Source organism: Bos indicus, chromosome X (assembly GCF_029378745.1).
Source record: "Bos indicus isolate NIAB-ARS_2022 breed Sahiwal x Tharparkar chromosome X, NIAB-ARS_B.indTharparkar_mat_pri_1.0, whole genome shotgun sequence".
In the NCBI taxonomy this organism is placed as follows: Eukaryota; Metazoa; Chordata; class Mammalia; order Artiodactyla; family Bovidae; genus Bos; species Bos indicus.
This window is the reverse complement of record NC_091789.1, coordinates 15,678,186-15,699,844: the sequence shown is the minus strand read 5'-3', so window position 1 is coordinate 15,699,844 and position 21,659 is coordinate 15,678,186.

Genomic DNA, 21,659 nt, shown 5'->3' with positions numbered 1-21,659 from the left:
TCTGATAATACTCATTCTCTGCAGCATGAGATTATATCTCATTGTGGTTTTGATTTACATTTCCCTAAGAATTAGTGACATTGAACGTCTTTTCATGTGCGTGTTGGCCATATGTATGTCTTCTTTAGAAAAATGTCTGTTTAGCCCCTCTGCCCATTTTGAATGGAGTGGTTTGTGTTTATTATTGTTGAGTTTTATGAGTTCCATTCAATGCAATCCCTATCAAATTTCTAAAAACATTTTTTCCCCCACAGGAATAGAGCAAAAAATAGAAACAATTTATATGTAATCACAAAAGACCCTGAGTAGTGAAAGCAATCCTGGGGAAAAAAGAACAAATCTGGAGGTATTACACTCCCTGATTTCAAACTATATTACAAAGCTACTGTATATCGAAATGGCATAGTATTTTCAGAAAACCAGATACAGAGATCAATGGAACAGAACTGAGATCTCAGAAATAAACCCACATATATATGGACAATTAATTTATGTCAGAGGAACAAAGAACACATAATAAAGAAAGGATGCTGCTGCTGCTGCTAAGTCACTTCAGTCGTGTCCAACTCTGTGCGACCCCATAGACGGCAGCCCACCAGGCTCCCCCGTCCCTGGGATTCTCCAGGCAAGAACACTGGAGTGGGTTGCCATTTCCTTCCAGTGCATGAAAGTGAAAAGTGAAAGTGAAGTCGCTCAGTCGTGTCCGACTCCTAGCGACCCCATGGACTGCAGCCTACCAGGCTCCTCCGCCCATGGGATTTTCCAGGCAAGAGTACTGGAGTGAGGTGCCATCGCCTGCTCTGAGAGAAAGGATAGTCTCTTCAATAAATGGTTTTGGGAAATGTGGGCAACCACATACAAAACAAAAATAATGATACCAGATCACCAGCTCACACCATACACAAAAATCAACACAAAATGGATTCAAGACTTGAGTGTAAGACCTGAGACCATAAAACTCCCAGAGGAAAACGTAGGCAGCACATTCTTTGTCACTGGGGATAGCAGTATTTTCCTGGACTTGTCTCCTCAGGCAAGGGAAACAAAACAAAAATAAACAAATGGGGCTACATCAAACTAAAAACTTCTGTATAGCAAACAAAACCATCAACAAAATGAAAAGACAACCTACTGAGTAGAAGAAGATATTTGCAAGCCATGTATCCAATAAGGGTTTAAATGTGCTTTGACTTTTTGATAATATCCACCCTCACAGCTGTGAGGTAATATCCCATTGGGGTTCTGATTAATATTTCTCTGATGATGAGTGATGCTGAACATCTTTTCACATACCTGTTAGGCATTTGCATGTCATCTTTGGAAAAATGCCTAGTCAAGTCTTTTCCCAATTTTGGAGGGAAGAATTATTTATTTTATATATTGTCTTGCACATAGTTAATTAACCATTACAACCATTACATTAGTATTGAGTAACCAATGTATTCTGGTTACAAATGTGGAGAAATATAAGCAAAGACTGAGTCAGTCAGCTCAGTATATCATTATACCACAGGTTTCATTATGGGTTCTTTTGAAGGAAAATGGATATTTAAGAAATTTTCAATTGACTTTGACTTTCTGACTAAAGTACAATTTACTATCTTGGGTTTTTTCCTAGTGTAATTGAGACTAACAGACATATAGCATTATTTATGTTTAAGGTGTACAAAGTCATGATTTGTTATATGTATGCATTGTGAAATTGTATCACAATAAGATTCACCAACATATCCACCATGTCACACAGTTACCTTTTTGTGTGTATGGTGAGAACTTTTAAGATCTAGTCTCTAAGCAGGTTTCAAATTTACAGTAGTCTTAGCTTTAGTTATCATGTGGTACATTACATCTCTAGAACTTAATCATCTTGTAAATGGAAGTCTGTACCCTTTGACCATATCACCCATTTCTCTCATGCTCTTGCCCCTGGTGATCACCAATATATTCTCTGATGCTTTGTTTGATTTTTTTAGATTCTACATATGAGCTTGATTTTTAGATTCTACATATAAGTAAGATCATACAATATTTGTTTTTCTCTGTCTGACTTCTTTCACTTGGCACAATGCCATAAAGGTCCACCCACGCTGCTACAAAGGTCAGAATTTTCTTCTTTTTTATTGCTGAATACACACACACACACACACACATGTTCACATATATATCACATTTTCTTTATCCCTTCATCTGTTGACAGACAGGTTGTTTCCAAGTCTTGGATGTTGCAAATAATGCTGTAAAAAACATGGAGGTACAGATAGTTCTTTGAGACATTGATTTCATTTTTTGGGTATATACTTAGAATTGGAATTGCTGGATCACATGGTAATTCTATATTTAATAGCTTGAAGAACCTCCATATTGTTTTCCATAGTGACTATGCCAATTTACATTCCCACCAACAGTGTACACGCATTCCTTGCCAATTTTTAATTGGGTTGTTTGAGGGTTTTTGTTATTGAGTTGTAATAGCTTGTTATGTATTTTGGTGTTAGCTCCTTATCAGATATACGGTTTGCAAATATTTTATCTTTTCTTTGTCCTTTGGAAACTTAAAGTTCATGTAGCTCCACTTTTTTTTTACTTTGCTTTTGTTGCCTATGTTTGGTTTCAAATTTTAAAAATTGAGTTAGTTTTTTAGAGTGATAACAAGCATTTATTAGCTCAATAAACTGAGTTAACTTTTGTATACTATGAATCTTTTTCCCCTGTAGATTTTCAACTGTTCCAATACCATTTGTTTTTAAAAATGCTTTTTTTCCCTTCACTGAATTGTTTTTGCACTTTTGCCAAAAGCAGTTGGGTATATTTGTGTATGTCTGTTTCTAGGTTTTCTATTCTTCTTCATTGATTTGTGTTTCTATCACTCTGCCAATATCAGAGAGTCCTTATTACTGTAGTTATATAATAAATCTTGAAACAGGATAGATTGATTTTCCCAATTTGTGCTTTTTCAAAACTATTTTCGCTATTCTAATTCCCTTGACTTTTCATATAAGTTTTATAGTAATCCCTGCCGAAATTTAGGAAAGACATTTCTGTAGATAAATTGTTTATAAAACTACATAATAGATATTATATGGTCTACAAAAAATCTTGTTTGGATTTTGGTAGGAATTACATAAATATATAAATTTGAGGAGGACTGACATTTTTACTTTTTCGAGTCTTCTAATTCATGGACATGCTATATCTCTTCATACATTTAGATCTTGTTTGGTTCCTTTTATTTTGTACTTTTCATACAGCTCCTTTGCATGTTTTGTTAGGTTTACATCTAATTCTTTTACTTTTTGAGAAATGGATGCTAAGTCACTTCAGCCATGTCCGACTCTTTGTGACCCTATGGATTGTAGTCTGCCAGGCTCCTCTGTCCATGGGATTCTCCAGGCAAGAATACTGGAGTGGGTTGCCATTTCCTTCTCCAGGGGATCTTCCCAACCTAGGGATTGAACCCAGGTCTCCCTCATTGCAGGCAGATTCTTTACCATCTGAGTCACAAGGGAAGCCCCATTTGAGCAATGGTAAGTGCTATTATGTTTTTAAATTTTAATTTTGGTATCTACTTGTTCACCAGCTACCTGATCACAAGTGATCATGAAAGGGACAGTGTTTTGTCCTTACTGGAATAAGGACTCTAGATACTGTTTACCTTCCCTGCATTGAGTATTTCTGCCACAACTACCATCCCTGGAGTTACAGAATGCCTTAATCACTGTAATGTTATTGCACACATCATTGCTTCTGATCAAAGAATTCACTTTGATCAAAGAACTCACTTTGCAGCAATAGCAGTGTGGCAGTGGGCCCATACTCATGGAATTCACTGGCCTTACTATGTTCCCAAGCACCATGAAGCATACAGCTTGTTAAAAAGATTGAATGGTCCTTTCAAGACTCAGTTACAGTGCCAGCTAGATGGCATTACCTTCCCTGGTGGCTCAGTGGTAAAGAATCCATCTGCAATGCAGGAGACGCAAGAGGCTGGGGTTTGATCCCTGCGTTGGGAAGATCCCCTGGAGAAGGAAATGGCAACCCACTCCAATATTCTTCCCAGGAAAATCACATGGAGAGAGGAGCCTGGTGGGCTATTGTCCATGGGGTTGCAAAGAGTTGGACACGAACGAGCACAGCAAGTACTAAGTACTCTAAGACTGGGGCAAGGGTCTCCAGAAGGCTAAATGTTTCTGAGTCAATGTCTAATATATGGTGTTATGGGCTTCCCTGGTAGCTCAGCTGGTAAAGAATCCACCTGCAATACAGGAGACCCCGGTTTGATTCCTGGATCGGGAAGTTCCCCAGGAGAAGGGATAGGCTACCCACTCCAGTATTCTTGGGCTTCCCTGGTGACTCAGATGGTAAATAATCTGCCTGCAATGTGAGAGACCTGGGTTCGACCCCTGAGTTGGGAAGATCCCCTGAAGGAAGGCATGGCAACCCACTCCAGTATTCTTGCTTGGAGAATCTCCATAGACAGAGGAGCCCGGTGGGCTACAGTCCATGGGGTTGCAAAGAGTCAGACACAACTGAGAGACTTAGCTAAGCACAGCATATGGTGCTATTTCTCCGATAGTCACAATTCATGGATCTTGGTATCAAGGGATGGAAATAAGTTGCACCACTCACTATTACCCTCAGTGACCCACTAACAAATTTTTTTCGTCGTATTTCTGTGTGCTGAGGTAAGAGGGAGAGCTATGGAAGCTGCTATCTGTGTTCTCTCCTAGCCTACTAGACTCATCCAAGCTGCAAGTCTGGAAGGAGAGAGGTCAATCCTCTGGGGAATTTCTCCAGAGCATTTAGGAACACCGTTTACATATAGCTCTACTTTTTCCCTTCTCAAGGAGAAGCTGAAACCTGGACTTTTGTGTCCACTTGCTCTGTGCTGAGCAGGAAGGGGAGCTATGGTGTCTGTGGGCCCAAGCTATTGTCTACATTCTCCCTCAGACTTCTAGACTATGGTGGATCCATCCAATGCGAGATTGACAGGGCAGAGGTCAGTTCTCTGAGGAGCCTCCTCAGAAGGGCAGGGCACTGGAGGCACAAACGAATCATCCCCTTATAACTCCCCTTACCAAATCTAGGATCTTGGGAGCCTCTTTATGATCATATGGCATTGCACTGGGGGCAGGGACTCCTGCAAAAGGATGTCCTGAATCTCTCCACCAGCTTCAGTCTGGTTTCATGGTTGTTTAGTTATTTTGTTTCTGGATTTCTTACAAAGAGAATTTGTCCATGAACTATTGCTGAATTGGTGTGTTTGTAGGGGAAAGGATGGCCCAGGGCTTCCTACTTTGTCATCATGCTGATGTCACTCTTAAGACTTTTTTAAAGCTTTGTTAGGGTAGATCAAATATGTCTTACTACTAGGGTATTATTGTAGGCTGAAAAAAAATGCTCTCTTCTTCCCCTAAATATTTGTTTCTAAATCCTTAGAACCCATGAACATTATCTTTTATAACAGAAAGGTAAATATGATTATATATGTAAAAATATGTGACTAAATAGGCTTCCTTATTTAATGGCTGAAATGGTGGCTCAGATGGTAAAGAGTCTGCCTGCAATGCAGGAAACTTGGGTTCGATTCCTGGATTGGGAAGATCCCCTGGAAAAGGGAATGACAGCCCAGTCCCGTATTCTTGCCTGGATAATTTCATGGACAGAGGAGCCTGGCGGGCTACAGTCTATGGGGTTGCATAGAGTTGGACACAACTGAGTGACTAACAACTCCACTTTTTCACTGTCTTGACTTATCTGGGTATGCTCTAGATGCAATGTATTCTTATAAGAGAGAGGCAGAGGGAGTTTACACCAATACACCCACACACACACGAAAGTGATGTGAAGAAGTTGGCGGAAATTGGAGTGATGCAGCCACAAGTCAAGGAATGCCAAGTCATCCATCAGTTACTAGGAGCTAAAAAATGCAAGGAACGGATTCTCCTCTAGAACTTTTGGAGGGAGTACACCCCTAACGGCATGTTGATTTTATGCTACTAGCCTCCAGAACTGTGAAAGAATAGATTTCCATTGTTTTGAGTGATCAAGTTTGTGGTAATTTGTTACAGTAGCCTCAGAAAACTAACTCTTTTGAGATTTCTACTGAATGCTCCAGATTTCAGTAAAATTTATCCACTTTTGCTGAATGATAGCCAAAGGTCTTCCATTCCTGTGTGAGCACAAGAAATTGTTCAACCTAAATCTCTCTGGTAACTGTTATTTGCCTAGCCTTTGGACATTTCACCCTTTGCAGACACATCTTATATTTACCAGAATAGTTACAGGGAACCCCCAGCAAATTTCTCTCATAGTTGCCGCTCTCTGGCACTCAACTTTGCAAATTCCAGTCACTTTAACTTCTCTAAAATCCAGTCTCTGTCTTCTCAACTCACTGATGCTACTTTACTTTGCTTGGCTTCCTACTACATGTGTGGCACTTCAAAAAGTGTGGGCATGCCAAAAAAGTGGCATGTTTATAGGACTCACCTCAGGGTCAATTAGAGAACTGACCTCAGTATTATACCTTGAAAATCAGAGCATAATGGATCATAGCAGAGATATGCAGATTCACCTTAAAGAACAAATATAGGCAGAAAATTTACTCAAGACATTAATGTAGCTTAAGGGGAAAATGTGTCAGTCTGGAGGTGGTTTTATCCTGTTGAGAGCACTCAAAAAATGAGTTAAAAAGGCAAATATTGGCAGGGAAGAAAAATGTTAAATTTGTCCAGGCGAGAATGTTTCCTAGAATAACATATTTTAAGTCCTGGTAGTTATAAACAAAATGAACAAACCAAGAGCTTTCAGAACCAAAGATAACTAATGCAAGAACTAGAATTCAGATGCTTGCTGTCTCTTCTTTTGCAGAGCTCATTAACCCAGACATAGGCATAGTAGGTAGCAGTCAAATATTTTGACACTACCACACTACTTCATTACCTTCTATGGGAAAGGCAGGTCAGAAGATTTTTCTGGAAGTGTGCTTCTATGTCTGCTTCTGTGGACCATAATCTTCTTAACTGGCTTGGTAGTTTTCCTGCCAAAGTCTAGCAGTTTCGCTATGACATACTCTGGTTCTCTATCCTAGATTGTTGGGTCAGTTGGAGGGTGGTAGTGAATTCAGGTATCCAGTGAACAGACATTCTAGAGAATGGTGGAAGTAGAATATATGCAAAGGAAGAGGGCAGTTGGCGTCAAAAGATGTTAGTTGATGATCTATCATTCAAATGTGCTGTGTTTAGTAACTCAGTCATGTCTGACTCTTTGTGACCCCATGGACTGAAGCCTACCAGTCTCCTCTGTCCATGGGGATTCTCCAGGTGAGAATACTAGAGTGGGTTGCCATGCCCTCCTCCAGGGAATGTTCCCAACACAGGAATCAAACCCAGGTCTCCTTCATTGCAGGGAATTCTTTACCATCTCAGCCATCATTCAAATGGTCCCAAGTAATCATCTTTCAGATACTTGCCTATAAGCAATTATATAGATTTCTCACATGAATATCCTCCCCCAATATATATCAGCGCTTGACTTTCAGTCCTTGTGAAGGCCTTGCAGTTCTCTTAGTGTTGTTTGTCCTGGGGGTAGATAACATGGTTGTTTTGAAAGAGAGATCGCTGAGTTTCTCGATCACTTGAAATATTACGTGAAAAGATAGACACAAAAGAGTACATAGTATATACTTCCATTATATGAAACTCCAGAAATGACAAATCTTTTCTAGATGATGAAAGCATATTCATGTTTGCCTGTAGCTTGTATTCGGGTACTGGTTGACTGAGATAGATGCATGGGAACTTTGGGGAGTAATGAAAGTCTCTTATATATATATATATATATATATTTTTAATCTCTTATATTTTGACTGTAATAGTTGCTACTTCCAAGGGGGTATATATAATTTGTCAGAACTCGTCATAACGTATACTCAAAATGGTGACTTTTATTGTATATAAACTATACCTAAAAAAGATTTTTAAAAGAAGCTATGGTTTGCCAAGATGATCTGACAGGTACTGAATCATCAAAAAAATCCATAAACAATAAATGCTGGAGAGAGTGTGGAGAGAAGGGAACCCTCCTACATTTCTGGTGGGAATGTAAATTGGTACAGCCACTCTGGAGAACAGTATGGAGGTTCCTTAAAAAACTGAAAATAGAACTACCATATGACCCTGCAATCCCACTCCTGGGCATATATCTGGAGAAAAACGTGATCTGAAAAGATAGATGCACCCCAGTGTTCCCTGCAGCACTATATACAATAGCCAAGACATGGAAGCAACCTGAATGCCCATTGCCAGAAGAATGGATAAAGAAGATGTGGTCCATATATACAATGTGTGTATAGTATTGGAAGGACTTGGCCTTGGGCTTGGAGAAACTGTTCAAGTGCCTGACCTAACTGTGGGCTCCAGATCCCAGATAAACCATATTCACGTGTAGTTTTGCCTTAGATTGTGAAAGTGCCTCCTGGTTAAGTGGCAGACTTGTCTGGATTCCCAGTTAAGGAAGTGACAGGTGGTGTAGGACCATAGTGGGCAGAGCTAGAACTTAGGGAGAAGTCCAAAACCAGATGAAGAGTATAGGTTTTCTTAGGCTCTAAGGCACTTGGATCTCCACCTGTATAAACAATAGACCAAGGAATGGATTATGAGCAGCAACGCACTGACAATACTGGTTTTTTTTTTTTTTTTTGCTTGTTATCTTATGAGCATGTTAATTCAATTATCTCTATTGCTTCCAACATGGGATATCTAGAAGGGGCTTCCATTTAAACTAGGATAACTTTGGTATCTCATCATCACTGTGGAAAGCATACCACCCAGAATTCTATGCTCTGAAATGCCATTCCTACTGCTCTTTGCAGGTAAAAGATGAACCTTCTGTTCTCACCCTGGAACCCTGGTGAGTATACCAAGGAGTTTCCAGTGGAGGAGGTGGTACATATGGGCAAAGACTCTACTTTGGTACATATTCAGAGGTTAGCGTCCAGGAGGCCTGTGGCATGGATTCTTCTATTTCTCTAGTTTTGTGGACACAATCTATATTCAAGCCCTGAGACTTACTATTTTTTAAAATTTTTAATTGAAGTATAGTTGATTTACTATATTATATTGTATACCTATACAAAATAGTGATTCAAAATTTTTATAGATTATACTCCATTTAAAGTTACTATAAAATATTAGCTATATTCCCTGTGCTGTACAGTATATCCCTGTAGCTTATTTTATACATAGTAGTTTGTACTTCTTAATCCTCTATCCCTATCTTGCCCCTCCCTTCCCATCCTGAGGCTTATTATATTTGAAAAAAATAATACTGCTCCAATCCATCCATCATGTAGTATCTCCTGAGAATTGCTGAGAGCTCAGACTACAGGGCCTATTCTTTCTAGTCAACAAATGGCACTGTAGGCTATCTCCTAACTGGTGGGGTTGCTGAAAAAAAAATTATTGCCTAAGAGAGTCGAGCTTACGAGACTCTCCTCGTGTTTTGGCAGAATCTGAAATCTCTAGAGTTCTTCCTCACCTGGGGTTGCAGGTTGCTGGTGAATTTCCCCTGAAGTGAGAGCAGCAGAGCAGTGATACTGGTTGAAAGCAATGATTCCCATTTCTGCTCTCTTTGCCTTTGAGTGCATCGTGCTGAACGCTGGAGGGCACTCTTGGGCTATTAGAAGTTGAGAGCTGAGGGTGTCCTTAGATGCCTCAATAACTGCGTGGGGTGTAGAGAATTTTCTCGTCTCCTGAGGGATTTATCAGATGGTGCCACCAGGGCCTGAACTGGGTTCGGGGATATGAGGAAAATGATTCAGTACTGATTAGGAATTCAGGCAATGGTGGCCTAACTTTTTAGGCAGAGCTCACTGAGTCACGGGCATGAGACGAGGCCAATTCAAAGGAACATCTACTTTCAATTACCATATGCATGCAGACTTGCATATCTATATTTGCAAATTTTCCTTCTGAGTCTCAAATATATATTTGTTGTTGTTGTTTAATGGCTAAGTCATGTCTGAGTCTTGCAACCCCATGGATGGAAGGCTCTTCCATCCATGGGATTTTCCAGGCAAGAATACTGGAGTGGATTGTCATTTCCTTCTCCAGGGGATCTTCCTGACCCAGGGATAGAACCCAAGTCTCCTGCATTGGCAGGTGGATTCTTTACCGCTGAGCCACCATACACACACACACACACACACACACACACACACACATAACATATGAATATACACATAACATATATGTATACACACATGAGATATGTACACACAACCATCTACTTGATAGCTGCTTGAATATCCATCAGCCACCTTAAAGTTTCCAAAAGGGAACTAATATTTTCCTTACTCTCTTTGCCACCCACTCTTCTCACATTTCCATCCCCTGGCAAACCTTACTAACCATACCCCTTCTCTGCCTCCCAGACTTGCCCACTTCCCAGTTGTCCCCATCTCATTAAACACCACCACCTTGTTCAAGTCATCAAACTGGTGGTATAATCTTTGACCATTTTCCCTTCTATCTTCTCTTTCATTAATTAGCCTCTTCCTGTTCACTCTATTTCCTAAATATCTCTTGAATGTACACAATTTTCCACATGCCTCATTCCTGGCCATCATCTCCTCTCACTTGGATTGCTACAGTGACCTTATAGACACTTTCCTCACATGCCATGTTGATTTCTCCCATTTATTCTCTACTCAGCAACCAGAATGCATCTGAAATCTAAATCTGTGTTACTTCTCTGCTTGAAACCATTTAATGGCTAATCTTATCCTTCAGGATAACGAGTAAATTCTTTAGCATGGGACTCCATGCTTCTTTGAGAGAGTATATTCTGTGCTTTGTACTATGTTAGAGACATTGGGGATGAATTCATAACTGAAATATATACAGTCTCTGGTTTCATGAAGCTTCCTTATTAAAGCCATAACATATGTGGAGGTTATTGTATAGTGCCACAGAAGGCCATGCATGATCTGGTTCCTGCTCCATCCTCTCATTTTGGCATTCCCTCTTCTGACCTATCTTACCATCTCTTCACTATCCCTTCAAATTTTATAGTGCAGCCAGGCAGAGCTACTTCTGGTTTGCACATGCTTCTCTTTAAAGCTTTGACTCCTCTGAACAAGGTATTTTCTTTCTGCGTGGAATACCTGCCACAACTTCTTCATCCAGTAAAATCCTGTTCATCCTTCAAAGCTCATTTCAGATGTCGTATCTTACAGGAAACCCTCCCTGGTACCTTTATCCTCTAAGCCTGTGTTAGGTGTCACTATAATCCCATAGAAATCTTATGTTTATCTCCTTCACAGCCTTTTACATACTGTATTATAATTGTTTCCTTCTTTGTCTCTCCCTCTTTGGTGAGAATCCATTTCACAAAAACCCAGAGTAAAGTATATGGCCATGTTAAGTTGCTCATGTCTGCCGTCTCTCATTTTCTTCGTTGCTAGCTAGTGTTGACAGACCACTTTTCTCTCTTCTTCTCACAACCCCAATTTGCTACATTTTGGGGGCAAGTGGCTCCACACTGCAATAAGGAAAACATAAGCATGGAGAATGTCGTTGAGCCTAGTTCTAGCTTGGGCAGCAAAATATTCTAGAATACCTGACTGAGAACACTGTCAAAAGCACCCAATAAAGTATCATCAGAGATCTTATTAATTCAGAGCATTAGGGCTGATGCTGAAGGGAAATTTTGGAAAATCTCTGAGAGTTTGGATCTCTTTTCATGCACAAGCTATTTTGTATCCCTAACTCAGGTTATCACTTGAACTTGAACCATAGTTTGGAAAAGTGATCCCTTTGAGCAACGACCTAGTAGATTTCTGAGGAAAGAACCGTAAAATGTTCTTATGTTAAAGGAATCAGATTGGATTCATTTAGAATAAAATAGTAAGCCATTTTGATTATGTCTATACATATATGGGCTTCCCAGGTGGCACTAGTGGTAAAGAACCCGCCTGCCAACACAGGAGATGTGGGTTTGATCCCTGGCTTGGGAAGATCCCCTGGAGAAGGGCGTGGCCACCCACTCCAGTATTCTTGCCTGGAGAATCCCATGGACAGAGGAGCCTGACGGGCTACAGTCCATAGGGTCACACAGAGTCAGACTTGACTAAAATGACTTAGCACACACACATACATGTATAACCCAGGAAAGCCTCTATGTGGCAGGATTTCTATCATTCACAGGGTGCAACTAGAGGCACAACCCCATACCAAAGGTTATTTGTAGGGCAGTCTCTGTGGGCAGTCATCCATTTGGCAGACACCATTTCAGGGACAGCTGCCTGTGATACAATTAGAGGGGCCTGGACTGCTATGATTTTGTTTTTGGAGAATCTCCTTAAATCATGGGATTTGAGGGGCTCCCTCCAACTCATACTTTTTCAGGTAGTTGCATATGAGGCATGACTGGAACAATATGAGTATAACATATGTCATATTCACATATTCACATATGACATATAGAATGATACAATGTTTATTTGTACATATAATATGGCAGACTCTACCATATGAGCCACCAGGGAAGCCCTATTATAATATGACAACAACCATTAAACACATGATTTGAGAAGCCATCTTTGTGTGGTATGGTTTTATCTGCCAGTCAAATACAATCTGATTTCAGGGACAGTCTCTGCTACTGGTGCGAACCAGGTCTGGCTGTCTCATTGGTGGACTAGAGGAGGGGAGGGTCCTTCATACCATGTGACCTGAAGCACGAAAACCACGATGGCTTATTTAGCTATATTTGAGGGATAACTTATCTATAATGTATGAATGTATGTGTAATGTGTCTATGACTTCATTGTAAAAAAAGGCAGGAGTAGCTTGTGACACTATGAAGCTAGTCCTGGAGGGGATAGTAGAACCTGGCAGAAGTACTACATGAATATTGAGATAATAACAAAGATCCTAATAATATAAAATACAATGGAAACAGAACTAGCTATCATTTATTGAACACTTACTACGTACCAGGAAATTTTCAAACCACCTACCTCGTACACATTTTCTTTCAGTATTTCATTTTAAAAATCACAGTAACTCTGGAAAATAGATATGTTTCTCATTTTATAGAGTAAGAAGCTAGGGCTCAGAGAATCTAACTATGCCACATCATACAGGTATTAAGTGGCAGACCTGGGTTTAGAATCCAGGACTGTCTGACTCCAAAGCCCATGCTTTTTCCACTGCACTGCTCGAGAGATTCAAGCTTCAGATTCATTTAGTCCTAAGCTTTCTTTCTCTTGGCTTCAGAGGAAGGATCGCTCATCAGCTACAGAAGGATCTTTAGGAAGAAATGCAACAATTCAAATAAACTAAATGCTCATTCAATCACCAAGTTTTCTCAAATCTATCCTCAACCAAATGTCTCTGTTGTTGTTTAGTGGCTCAGTCATGTCCGACTCTTTGCCAGGCTGCTCTGTCCATGAGATTCTCCAGGCAAGAATATTACAGTGGGTTGCCATTTCCTCCTCCAGGGGATCTTCCCGATCCAGGGATCGAACCCGGGTCTCCTGCATTGGTAGGTGGATTCTTTACCACCGAGCCACCTGGGAAGCCCCAAATATCTCTGTAGTTCTCTCTAATCCATATGCTCCTCTCTCTGCCCACTTCTGTAGGCACCTACTTCTGTAGGTCCTCTCATCTATATTATTGAAATGACTACTTAAATGCCGTCTTCACCTCCAAAATCTCTTCTCAATCTACCCTCTGCAGATAATTCCTAGTGATGTTTTTAAAACACAAATCTAATCAGGTTATTCTCATGCTCAAAACCCTTCAATGGATCTCCATTGACAAAGGAATGTGAGAACATCAGCTCTTAGGTCCTTGATTAACCTTTCAACCTCAGATACTATTCTTTCAGCCATAACAAGCTCCTGCAGTTTTTCAAGCACAGCATACTCTCTTGAGACATTGGGATTTATCCCTATCTCAATTACACTAGAATTAATTAAATTCTTTTCCTCCATGTGGGCCTTATTCAGGCCATCTTTTACTATGTGTAGACTGCTAAATATTGCTAAGACAAGATCTCTTAACTATGTGGATTTATCCTTCTACAGATTTATGGCTTTTAAGCTCCCTTTGCACCCCCATGTCATAATACTGCGATGTTTTCTTGGACTGCTCTCTGCTCCATTTCCCACAACAGCTTACTGGAACCTCCATGAGTTTCTCCCTGTCTTCTCCTTCATCATTTCTATTTTCACACTCAATACTTGACCTCCCTAATATCCAAAATATTGAAGTCATCAAGTTAGAATTCTTATACTTCTTGTCCCTTCCTTCTACCAACAGGTATATGTTTGACTCATCACTGTCTCCTTCCCTCCTGCTTTGGTGAAAAAGAATTCCCATTATGCCTAAGATAAATTCCTCTACCTGTGCTCTGGATTCCATTTCCTTTTATTTGCTCTAAAAAATAACTTGGTTTTGTATTAACACCTCACTCCCCTTTTTGACTGACTCTTTCCTCTTATCTTGTAAGCATGTTCAAGTTCCCCCACCCTACCCAGCCACAAATGCTACTATTCCTTCTCTGGCTATCACTTTCTATTACAGTTCAACCTCTTAAAAAATGTAATAATCACTAGCTATAGTCTTCACTAGTCAGGAAAGGTCTGTATGAAAAACAGAGATTCAGGAATGAATATGTGTGGATGATGAGTTTATGTTGAAGGGAGAAATAAAAATCCATGTTAGGAGGGGTAGAGAAAGGAGTAAAAGAATACCAAAACGTGGAAGAGCAGCAAAAAAAATGTTGGGATAAACTGAAGGAAAAAAGACAATGTGGCTTTGTTACATAAAACATCTACAGAGTAGGAAAAGAAGGATGATCGAGACACACAAAAATAAATACTACACATTCCCTGAAGATGGAGTTCAAAACCCAGATGAATGAAGGATAGAGAAATGGGTAATAAAAAATTTAGATTAATCAAAGAGGAGTAAGATCTGTTTACCCCTTTCTATCCTTTCAATTTTAACTCTCCTGTATCTGAAACTATACTTTTTTCTGCCTGTAGGAAAGAAGCTCCCACCTGCTTTCCTATCAGAGCTAACTACTGCATGCACATGGTTAGCTGATTTCACTTCCTCTTGACTTTTCAGGATCTTGCTTTAGTAACTATCCTCATGTTCCATGCTACCAGTTTTATGATGTATACACACATACACATATCTCCTGATTTGTACCAAACTCTGTTCCTTATGTTTACAATCATACAGAGGATTCTCCAATTCTAAGAACATTCATCCCTTAATCCTGATAAATTCATGAGCTATCTTATTTCTTACTTTCTGTTTATCACCAAACTTTACTAAAGAGTAGTCTACAATTGCTGCCTCTCCTTTCTCACCTCCTTCCCACTATTTAGATTCTGCAACTTCCTGTCTACTGAAATACCTAATGCTTTTTAAAACACCTTCTCCTCTGTATCTCTGAACCATTTCAGCATTGTTAATCATCCTTTCCTTTAAATTTTTTCTTCCTTTAGCTTCAATAATGTTTCAGTCTCTGGACTCTTCTAACTACCATACAAAGCTTTTGCTCCTTAATCTCCAGTTTTCTCTTCCTATCCCCGTGGGTATTTTCCAAGGAAACACCTTCTGATCTTTCTTCTGACTTTAGGCATGGTGATTTCACTCACCTCTATAATTTTAACTATCCTTTCTGTGTGGTAGAATTTCAACCTTTATCTGTATGTTTAACCTCTTAAACTTTCATATGTGTGTTTTTGATGAACAGCTTGATTTGGATGGCTTTCAAGCACTTTATATTCACTTATATCCCATTTCCCACTGACCAAAGCCAGCAGATCCCCTTCTTTCTTTCCTTTGTTAAGTGTTGCTCTCTTCTTACTCACTCAAATAAAACATTTTGGACTTATCTTTGATTCATTCATTCACTCTTTCGGTAAAGATTTGAGAGTCTACTATGTTACTCCTTTTTAAACTTCCAAAGGCTTACTTTTTCCTATAGAATAAAAGATAAACTTAAGTGAATAATAGGCTCTACAACATGCCCCCACCTTACCGATGAACAATACTTGCAGCCCATCCTTCAGCCAACAGGAACTAGCCATTCTGAAAATACACCCCATGACAGGCATTTACATGTGTGTGAATTTTTCCCTGCCATTTGGAATATGATCATATCCATCCCATACCATTAAATGCTACCCATACTTCTTAACCCGGCTCGAATTCTTATGCGTTAAAGAAATAACCTACATTTCTTCTTCAGTTCAGTTCAGTTCAGTTCAGTCGCTCAGTCGTGTCCGACTCTTTGTGACCCCATGAATCGCAGCACGCCAGGCCTCCCTGTCCATCACCAACTCCCGGAGTTTACTCAGACTCACGTCCATCGAGTCAGTGATGCCATCCAGCCATCTCATCCTCTGTCATCCCCTTCTCCTCCTGCCCCCAATCCCTCCCAGCATCAGAGTCTTTTCCAATGAGTCAACTCTTCGCATAAGGTGGCCGAAGAACTGGAGTTTCAGCTTCAACATCAGTCCTTCCAATGAACACCCAGGACTGGTCTCCTTTAGAATGGACTGGTTGGATCTCTTTGCAGTCCAAGGGACTCTCAAGAGTCTTCTCCAACACCACAGTTCAAAAGCAGCAATTCTTTGGTGGTCAGCTTTCTGTATAGTCCAACTCTCACATCCATACATGACTACTGGAAAAACCATAGCCTTGACCAGACAGACCTTTGTTGGCAAAGTAATATCTCTGCTTTTGAATATGCTATCTAGGTTGGTCATAACTTTCCTTCCAAGGAGTTAGTGTCTTTTAATTTCATGGCTGCAATCACCAAATGCAGTGATTTTAGAGCCCCCCAAAATAAAGTCTGCCACTGTTTCCACTGTTTCCCCATCTATTTGCCATGTAGTGATGGGACCGGATGCCATGATCTTCGTTTTCTGAATGTTGAGCTTTAAGCCAACTTTTTCACTCTCCTCTTTCACTTTCATCAAGAGGCTCTTTAGAAAGTTCCTCTTCACTTTCTGCCATAAGGGTGATGTCATCTGCATGTCTGAGGTTATTGATATTTCTCCCAGCAATCTTGATTCCGGCTTGTGCTTCTTCCAGCCCAGCGTTTCTCATGATGTACTCTGCATATAAGTTAAATAAGCAGGGTGACAATATACAGTGTTGATGTACTCCTTTTCCTATTTGGAACCAGTCTGTTGTTCCATGTCCAGTTCTAACTGTTGCTTCTTGACCTGCATATAGGTTTCTCAAGAGGCAGGTCAGGTGGTCTGGTATTCCCATCTCCTTCAGAATTTTCCACAGTTTATTGTGATCCACACAGTCAAAGGCTTTGGCATAGTCAACAAAGCAGAAATAGATGTTTTTCTGGAACTCTCTTGCTTTTTCTATGATCCAGCGGACGTTGGCAATTTGATCTCTGGTTCCTCTGCCTTTTCTAAAACCAGCTTGAACATCAGGAAGTTCACGGTTCACATATTGCTGAAGCCTGGCTTGGAGAATTTTGAGCATTACTTTCCTAGCATGTGAGATGAGTGCAATTGTGTGGTAGTTTGAGCATTCTTTGGCATTGCCTTTCTTTGGGGTTGGAATGAAAACTGACCTTTTCCAGTCCTGTGGCCACTCCTGAGTTTTCCAAATTTGCTGGCATATTGAGTGCAGCACTTTCACAGCATCATTTTCAGGATTTGAAATAGCTCAACTGGAATTCCATCGCCTCCACTAGCTTTGTTTGTAGTGATGCTTTCTAAGGCCCACTTGACTTCACATTCCAGGCTGTCTGGCTCTAGGTGAGTGATCACACCATCGTGATTATCTGGGTCATGAAGCTCTTTTTTTGTACAGTTCTTCTGTGTATTCTTGCCACCTCTTCTTAACCACAAATAATTTATCTGTTTTCTTTATATGTGTAACATACCATTGTTTCCTTATAGTACATGTCCATTATTCATATGTCATAACTTTTTTTTTGACGTTCTTGTTGTTGAAAAGGAGGAAGAGACTACAACAGAGAGGAGGATTTTTGGTAAAATATTATCATAAAAATGTTTGAAAGATAGGAGATCTGAATTGGAGGGCATGATCAAGGATGTCAATTAGGGAGGAGAACAGCTTGGATTTGTAAACTAAAGATGTGGTGCCCTTTCTTCATTCTTCATAAAGCAGAGTGGTTTTGGAGTAGAGGGACATTTAAATTACATCTCAGGAAAGGGAAAAGGGCCAGAGATAATTGGAAATTGACCAGTAAAGCTGAATACTCAGAAATTGTGTGCAAAAATGTAGACTTGAAAGATTATTTGGAAGCATATGCTAACACTTTGCAATATGCTTACATAAAAGGGAGGTGATCCAGTAGGTTGACAGGATTTATATGCAAGAGAGAGTAGAGTTCCGACATATAAAATGAAAGATAGCACTTTTTCTTATCATGCAATGGTAAAAGCTGAAATTAATTTCTTAAAAGCTTGGAAATTTGGCAGAGGTAAATGGAGGATGAGCAAATTCATATAAGTAAGAGAAGGTAGTGAAAACAATGAGGAATGGTCAAGGAAAGAGAAGCCCAGCTTTCATTTCAAGCTGTCAGAGAGGATTGGTACAGATGAAAAAATAATTTGAAGAAAGCTCTCAAAGAAAAAAACGAAGCCAAATGCTTTGAAGAAAAAAATAGATATTTTCGATTTCAGAACAAACTAATGGAGAGCACAGAAAAAAATAGAGAAATTAGAACATAGGTAGGGAAAATCAAAGTGCAAATGACACATGTCTGCAATAGACAGAAAGCCTGGGTAATATAGGGAAGAAGCAAAAGCAAGCAAAGCTACTGACATTTTTTTCATGTGTATGAAGAGAAGATTGCCATGTGTTTGAGAGATTATAGACAGTTAGGTTAAGGTGACTTTAAGTCAGTTATGAGAGTCTTTTATGGATCTATAATGCAGGAAAGAATATAGGCTAATATGAAAAAATAAGCAGCAAGTGAAAGAGTGACTCAGCAACAGACTTCACAGCTCAAGTGTGAGTGAGCACCATGAACAAGTTGTTGATGAGAAAATTGAATTCTGCTGCCTTATGGATGCAGCACAATGGAAAATCTACAAGCTTTAGAGTTAGAGATGGGTTTGAGTCCTACTTTTATTTTTGGCAAATCTTTGTAACTTCCAAGTCCTTGAATTTCTCATCTGTAAAGTGACTTCATGTTGTTGTGAAACTCAAATTGAACGATCTTTGTGACCATATCTTGAAAAAAATTTAGATATTATTATTCTAGGACTTTTTTTACATGGGCTGAGCAAACGTTTATTTGTGGGTGTCTTCCTGTCCTCCCCTGTCTTCACTGAGATATGACTGACATACAACCTTGTGTAAGTTTAAGGTGCACAACATAGTGGTTTTAGACACGTACATATTGCAAAGGGATGATATCTGTAGTTTTCCGTGGTTTTATGGGATAAGCAGGAAGTAACTGATATGATAGAACAGGGAAGGTTAGTGGCATTTGAGCAAAGAAAAAGAAACTGGGAATCACTGACATTACTAAACAGTATTTTTAGAAATCTTTTTATTAAGGCTCGTGATGGCACTATTCCTGATGCATGAGATGCAGTAGTATGTCTAAACAAGTGACAGGTGACCAGTGAACTGCAGAGATCACGTGAGAAGCCAGAGGATCTTTATTATCTTTAAATAAATGTATTTTATTTGAGCAAAATGCAATTTTATATGCCATACACAGCTATTGTGGGTTACAGAAAGGGCTGTAATACATAAATAAAACACCCAACTAAGTAACTTTGGACCTGGCTCTCTTCATATTTCTCTGTGCTCACTGAATGGTAGGAAAGAAATGAATGATGCTCAGGATGAGATCACCCGGCCCTGAGGCCCCTTACTATATTTGTGCGAAAGATCCTGCTTTGGAGAAAATGCATGTTGAATGTGAGTGAAATTGCATGTCAAAATGAAAGAGGAAGGTTTATTCTAATGACCCGAGTTTCTTCCAAATCTGTATTGCTACAGTCTTAGTTTGAGTTTGTTGTTGAAGCCTCCTAATGGGCCCTATATCCAGTCTTCCATGTCTTCAATCAATTTTACACATTTATTGTAGAAGTTGGGGCTTCCCTCATAGCTCAGTTGGTAAAGAATCCGCCGGCAATGCAGGAGACCCTGGTTCGATCCCTGGGTCGGGAAGATCTGCTTGAGAAGGGAAAGGCTACCCCTTCCAATATTCTGGCCTGGAGAATTCCATGGACTGTATAGTCCATGGGGTGGGAAAGAGTGGGACAAGACTGAGTGACTTTCACTTTCACTTTCATTGTAAAAGTGAGCTTTTAAAAACACGATTCTGAGCATGTTACTGATCAGCTCAAAAAGTTTCAGTAGTTATCCATCACCTATAGCAGGGCTCAGCAATTTTTTTTTCCTGCAAAGGGTCAGATTGTTGTTGTTTTGTTGTTGTTTAGTTGCTAAGTTGTGTCCAACTCTTTATGACCCCATGGACTATAGCGTCCCAGGCTTCTCTGTCCATGGGATTCTCTAGGCAAGAATACTGGAGTGAGTTGTCATTTCTTTCTGCAGGAGATCTTCTTGACCCAAAGATCAAACCCAGGTCTACTGCATTGGCAGGTGAATTCTTTACCACTGAGCCACCTGGGAAGCCCTAAAAGGGTCAGATAGTAAGTGTTTTAGGCTTCACAGACAACACACAGACTTTGTCAAATTGTCTTCTTAGGTTTTTTTTTTTTCCAGTTCAGTTCAGTCGCTCAGTCATGTCCGACTCTTTGTGACCCCATGAACCACAGCACGCCAGGCCTCCCTGTCCATCACCAACTCCTGGAGTTCACCCAAACCCATGTCCATTGAGTTAGTGATGCATCCAATTAGCATCCATTAAAAATTTGAAAACCGTACTTAGCTGTGGGCTACACAAACCAAGAGCTGGATTTGGCTCTTCAGACTGTAGTTTGTTGACCTATAGAATAAATGAAGTGCAAGCTTTATATATAGCATAGCAATCTTCCCATAATCTGGCCTTCTGCTTTCTTCTCAGGTTTTATATTTTGCCAAAACACGTCCCACACCCTCTGCTGTGGGAACTGAATTGGCAGTATCTGAGAGTTCAGCAACCTGGGTTTTATATCTCTGTTCTTGTTCACACTGCATCCACTATAATTGTCATTCCTTATCCAACTGGCAAACTCTTCCTTTCTCAAGGCTCTACTAAAGGTGTCATGTCTTCTAGTAAATGTTTCCTGACTGCCCAGTTAGAACTGATCTCTGTGACTTTTATAAATATGGATCGCAGTATCTGTAGCACTTCACTGTGTTTATTTACTCCCCAACTCCAATGTGAGCCTCTCAAAGGCAAGAGAATGACTTACTTGGATTTGTATCCTTAACATACAGTAGCCACTTTAAAAATCTTAATGGAATGAATGACCCCAAGCTTTCTGTTAAGAAGTCATCCAACACCAGCAATAACATAAAAAGAAATGAAGAGAGGCTTAGCAGTCCTCTGAATTGTGCATGACCCATATATAGAAGTAAGTTACTACTTTTTTTAGTCTCTAGAGAAGCTCCCTGAGTCCCATTCTTACTTCTTCTGAAGATTTCCTCATATACCCATCAGGGCATGACAGTGGT